General features: G+C 38.9%; 1 long non-coding RNA gene across 1 annotated transcript; it reads right to left on the bottom strand.

The window, feature by feature from the left end:
* Positions 1-2787: 2787 nt before the first annotated feature.
* On the bottom strand, positions 2788-5653 carry LOC132399775 (uncharacterized). The gene is made up of 3 exons (XR_009514073.1): positions 5622-5653; positions 3423-3523; positions 2788-2894 (listed from the first exon to the last, which is right to left on the bottom strand). It is a non-coding gene; the product is annotated as an uncharacterized LOC132399775 (long non-coding RNA).
* Between the last annotated feature and the right edge of the window lie 639 nt (positions 5654-6292).

The following is a 6292-nucleotide window of genomic DNA, read 5'->3' as shown; positions in this document are numbered from 1 at the left end:
AACTATATATTTCAGTTCCAAAAGCTTATTTTCACAGCATTCAAGAATTTGTAATAAAGTCTAAGAGCATGCCTCAGGGGGAATAGGTACCCTGATATTGTGGTTTTTCACTCAGGGATGATCTTTCCCTCCCAGTTAACCATTTAATGCCACCCCCAAAAGCTTTGTATGGAATATCATAGTTGTTTCCTACATTTGTCATAGTCATTCAGTCTACTGCTTCTTCACAATTGAGGCTAACAAGTAAGAATTAGAACATCACACAGTAGTGCCACAGAAAACTAAATATTTCATACTGATGTCAGAATGTGTATTTTTGCTTTAAAATTGAGAAGGATAATAGCGAGCTGCACTAATCAGCTGTACACAGAAGAGACAGCATAAAGTAATATAGATTGAAGATATGTATAAAATCTTTCATCTACCGAGAACAGATTACACTAAAAGAACAATCTTCTTTAAGTGATTGCCAATCATGTTTCATTGTAGTTATTTGTTTTTGGGCGGACCGTAAATGGCTAATGCATCTGCGACCTTTGGCCGCTTGCTGCTCCTACTTATAAATGAAAATTATGCAGTGCATAGCAGATTACATCTATCAGCAAGGACAGTCAAAACAGATGATCAATTCGTGTCAGACTGATCCTGTCATTTGATGTAATCCTTCAGAATTTTTATCTTGCACTTAATGATGATCAAAAACCGAATGGACTTTGTTATACCAATTCTTTCTTGGCTTCCGTAAAGGCAGGTGACAGATATCAGAAGCCACGGTGATAGAACACAGACTTTGTCCCTAATTCTGAAATTACTGATTACTGATTTCTAATTACTGAAATTACTCTTTATTTAAGCTAATCTATGGTAATGGAAAAGATTTCTACAGTACCTTTTCTATTGATTTTTTACCCTTTGTTAGATTGGTATCAATTTCAGTTAGATCAGATGTTTTGGAACAGATGGGGAGGGGGATGTTGATTGTTGCTTAAAATTCTGTTTATTAGAAGATATATATGACACATTTTTCTCACTTAAATGACATAGTCACAGAATTGGTGGAGAAAGCAAAAATTAATTCTGAACAAATGACTGTCCTAGTTCATTGGAACTATTGCACCTGCATGAATGTTCTTGGAAGCTCTGCACAAGGTCTTGCTTGCATCAAAGTGGCGGGCTATGGACGGCAACTCCGAAAATCCCCATCCTGCAGAATGGTTGGTGTACTTTCACCAGCAGCTCAAGGGTACTCAGGGACAACCAATATACACCAGCTGCTCCAGAGGTAGCCCCATTTCTTCTATAGAAAACATTTGGGCTGGTGTGCCATCCTGCCAGTAAAGAGTATTCTATTCCAGCCCTGGATCCTGAGAAAGCAAATCAAAACAAAGGCAATGAGCTGGATCTTGCAGCTTAGTCCAGTCAAGAGAAGTACCCCTCAGCCCTTCTAGTTCCAGAGAAACAGTGCTTACTGTTTTCCTTTAATGTCCACGAGTTACACCAACGCAAGAGGAACATTCAGACTCCACCAGAGCCATGAAACAACTGCATCAGCAGTTGAAACAATATGCTTTCCTCATATATTTATGTTCCAGCCAAAAGCTGAGCAAAGCAAAAATAAAACTCTCCAAAATTTGTGCTTCAAACTAAATTTTCAAATAGTGCAATGCAACCTTCAAAAAAAATCTTACTGTGAAAGTGTACGACTATCAAATCAGTTTCAGATGACCATGAAGTTTGAATAGTTCTTCTCAAAGGTTTGGCTCAGCATTTAGATTTTTTAATTCTTTGCTTACAACTAAGTCAGGATAGAATAGAGAATGAACTGTAGCAGTGTAGAGATGAGTTTGCATGGTCAACACAGGTGATTTATCATTTTCAGTCTCCATCTCCTCTTTCCATATATAGCTGCCATGCGTGATCTTTACTAAGTCCAGTCCAACTGTCACCAAAAGGTACAAAATTGCAATCTGATGATCTTGAAAGACGCACACTCATGCTGATGAAGCAGAAAAAAGTGCTGAGGCTTTCAATATTATATTTAAATAACAATACACGGGATAAATATGGTCAGATACAGATTCAGATTTATTTTTCGTATGTACAATATGTAGAAGCATAAGTCAAAATGTGGCATTTGAATTAAGAACCAATGCAGCAAAGGATGTTCTGGGGGCAGCCCACCAGGGCCTCCACACATTCCAGTGTCAACATAGCATGCCCACAATGTTCAGCGGAACAACACAGAACACAAATGACAAAACAACTACAGCAAAATATGCCCCTTTCCTCCCTTCCACCTTCCCACCCAGCTACCCCCTCCCCCCACATGCAAACCATCTTCCAACTCCAGGACAGGCCTCCAGTCTCCAGACTCCAGGCTTTCACAATCAGGTTTAGATTTCCAAACTTCCAGTCAACCTTCGAGTCCCGACCTTCAGTAGCCACCTCTGGACCCCAAACATGGGGCTCATACTCCAAATTTGCAAAATAACCGCCCCTCGTTCCTCTTGCTCAAATGGACATCCAAGGCCAGGACCAGCCGATCTCGAGCAACCTGACATTCACTGGTGCCCTTCATCACCCGTCCACGTCTCTGTGCTTCAAACCGAGAGAGACGGCCTCCTTTTGATGATGGCCTGCTTTAAAACAGCACTCTGCAGTGGAACAAAGACAAGTTTATTGTGAAGTTACAGAGAAGCAACATAAAAATGTGTTACAATGTGTATTACATACAGTACTTACTAGAGTGTAGAATGGTGAATTTAGAATTTTCTGTGTAGTTATGTACAGAAAAGAACTGTGAGTTACAAAATTGTGTGGACTCTGCTGTGTGATCTTCCACCTTTATGGTGCTCTTGAAGCAATAGTTCCAACTTCAAGTAGTGGGGGATCCCCTGAGAAGCAATAGATAATTCAAGATGGTATGATGATCTTTGACATCTGTACAAAGATTTATTGTCATTTGAGCTGCTTTAAGACCTTTCTTCACTTCACAGGATCGTGAGTTTGGCTCCTGCATTCACAAGACTCTATACTTGCATGGAGTTGTGCTGACGGGTTTTCAGATAAAAGTTTTACCTTATAATTGTGATCAGATGAACCATGAATTCTCCAATCTCCTTCAGCTGTCATCAGAAGCGCCTAGTTACACATTGTTGGGTATGTAATATTTCAGTAATATTTGAGGGATCTAGTGAAAGTGTTGTTGATTAATCATTCTTTGTATGTTTAAATAATTAATTACATGTTATATGTAATAAGTTGCATACAACATGACGCTACCACACGATATGTGCCTGCCTTGCTTAAAGTAAAGACGAAGTTAGAATCATATCTGGGATTCCTGTGTTTAATAGTTTGGTGTTACAAAACATAACAGTGGTGATGAGGTACTTTTAAATGAACCCAAGACAACTACCTACCTGTGGAAGCGCAGTGAAACGTGTTCGTCCAAAAGTAAGACACAATCGAGATAAAGACAGTCAGAAGATGGAAGAATTCACTAGTTCATAAGCTATGAGTACTGGGTGATAATAATCATAAAAAAAGAGAAGAAATGGTTGGAAACATTGAGTTGTAGTCACGAATAAAAGTGAACATGATCAAAATTTCAGCATCTAAGTTGCTGAAATTTAACATCCTGTAGTCTCAGTGTCAACTCCTACAATCACACAGAGAAAGGGCCAAGAACCTGAGATTGTTTTCATAAACATGAATCTCACCTGCCTCGTCAAAAAAGACGTTATCCCACAAGAGTAAGAAATCCTCTGGTGTTTAAGCCTTTAAGCCCGAATGGGACAATTTAAAAATTTACCATACTGTGGATATATGTACTGTATATTGTGTATATAGTTGAAATACATTCTATATTGAGTTGGAGTTTATAGCTAAGCAGAGAGGAGTGTTGTGCATTAATATTGCAGTAATATTTGCACTATCTTGTAAATATGCTGTTTGAGCATAAAAACACAAGAAATTGGAGCCATCTGGCCCATTGAGCTTGCTCCAACAATCAATAAGATCATGGCTGATCTGACTATGGACTCATCTCCATCTACCTGCCTTTTCCCCATAACCGTTAATTCTCCTGCTATACAAAAATCTATCCAACCTTGGCTTAAGTATATTTACTGAGGTAGCCTGCACTACATCATTAAGCATTTGATTAAGCATTCTTTGTTTGTTTAAGTAATTCACTATGGATTATAGAACATAGAAACATACAGCACAATACAGCCCTTTTGGCCCACAAAGCTGTGTTAAACATGTCCCTACTTTAGAACTACCTAGGCTTTACCCACAGCCCTCTATTTTTCTAAGCTCCATGTAGCCATCTAGGGGTCTCTTAAAAGACCCTATTGTTTCTGCCACTGGCAGCCCATTCCATGCACTCACCACTCTCTGTGTAAAAAACTTACCCCTGACATCTCCAATGCACCTACTTTCAAGAACCTTAAAACTATGCCTTCTTGTGCTAGCCAATTCAGCCCTGGGGAAAAGCCTCTGACTATCCACACGATCGATGCCTCTCATTATCTTGTACACCTCTATCAGGTCACCTCTCATCCTCCTTCTCTCCAAGGAGATAAGGCTGCGTTCTCTCAACCTATTCTCATAAGACATGCTCCCCAATCCAGGCAACATCCTTGTAAATCTCCTCTGCACCCTTTCTATGGTTTCCACATCCTTCCTGCGGCGACCAGAATTGAGCACAGTACTCCAAATATATGTAAAAGTAAGTGAATGGCATATGTCATGACGCTACCATGTGATATGTATGCATCTTGCTTAAAGTAAACACAAAGTTAGACTCACATTTTTGTCCTTCATTTAATTAGTGTAATGTTTTGGAGTTACATAGCATAACACACAGTAACTCCTAATAGCTCACAACACACCTGAAAGCTACTTTTGTGATTTCCTTCTTGTGCAGACCTCCTTCCAACACCTGAAAACCTATCCATTTACGACAGCCAAGTTCCCTTGCCTGATCATGATTCAAAGACCCAACTCCAAAAGCTGATAGTGAGATTCCCCTTCTATTGATTTCCAACTTCACTCCTGATCCTAGCCTCCTGCTGGCTGCCTATTTGACTCCTCTTGTTTTCTAGGGTTTCTCTTTATCCATGCCTTGATATATTTAGCCCCGTCACACAATTCATCAGTTTTCTACTACTTGCTCCATAACTGTAGAGTGAATAGATGTAATGCTACTTGGCGTCTCTGTCTCTGGCACATCACGGGTCTACTGAATTTATCCTGGGAATTTCAGCAGGAATCATTGTGTCAGCTCTTTGACATTCATTAATCTTATTTTTTTTTGGTCAGACATGACAGATGGCAGACATTGCTCAACGATGTGTGAGCTTATAGGATGATTGAAATTTAAGAAAACATAAATGTGTACATTTTGCATGGTACTAAAAAAATCACTAACTCAAATTGCTCTCCAGAACATTTACATTGAAGATACTGGCAAAGAAATTCAGATAGCAGGCAAAATGCTAGAGATTATGTTATTGATGGCTTTGTACAGATGAATGCAGAATGATTACATTGCACTTAGTTCTGTCACGTAAGGTTATTAGAATAACTAATTCAAGTTTCTAGTCAAGCTTTACCTGTTAGTGACATTTTGACATTTAGAGTTGTGGAAAATCCAGATTTAAAGCACTATACACATCTTTAAGCATTCCTTTTGGCTTCAGTTGTTGTTAAAAAAAAACATTATTCCAGCTCTCAAAGTGGATTTTATACATTTGTTATCCTTTGCTGAGACTAGGGATGGGAGGGAGTGGTACTAAAGAAAATGCTGTGAAAAGTCATACTATACAGAGAATGAAGAGAGTGGCCAAGGTCAAAAGCTGGAATTGAAAAACAATATTGATGCTTTGTAAAACGGATGTGGTAAATAGGTAATGCTTATGAACTTCTGTTCTTGGAGTTACAATCACCTGGAATTTTAACACATCCTGCTACTATGATGTCTCATTTCAACAAGCAAAGTTTCCTTTTCAAGCCAGGCTTCTATGAGTAGCTTGATACATTCATGAGCAGTCAAATGACAGATTTGATTTCTCTCACCACTGAAGTCCAGATAGGATCAGATGACCTAATGTTTCTGTTCACAGGAAACACATTCTTTGTGGTGCTAGTCATCTGCAAGTCAGCTACCAGAGAAGGCACAACATTTTTGTAACTATTATTCAGATGAAGGATCTTTAACACAAAATGTTAACTTTTTTTTCCTCTCTCTCTTCCAATGAGCTACTGATACAGATGTTCAACATCA

Source organism: Hypanus sabinus, chromosome 9 (genome assembly GCF_030144855.1).
Source record: "Hypanus sabinus isolate sHypSab1 chromosome 9, sHypSab1.hap1, whole genome shotgun sequence".
Classification (NCBI taxonomy): Eukaryota; Metazoa; Chordata; class Chondrichthyes; order Myliobatiformes; family Dasyatidae; genus Hypanus; species Hypanus sabinus.
This window is presented reverse-complemented; position numbering and strand designations above follow the sequence as displayed.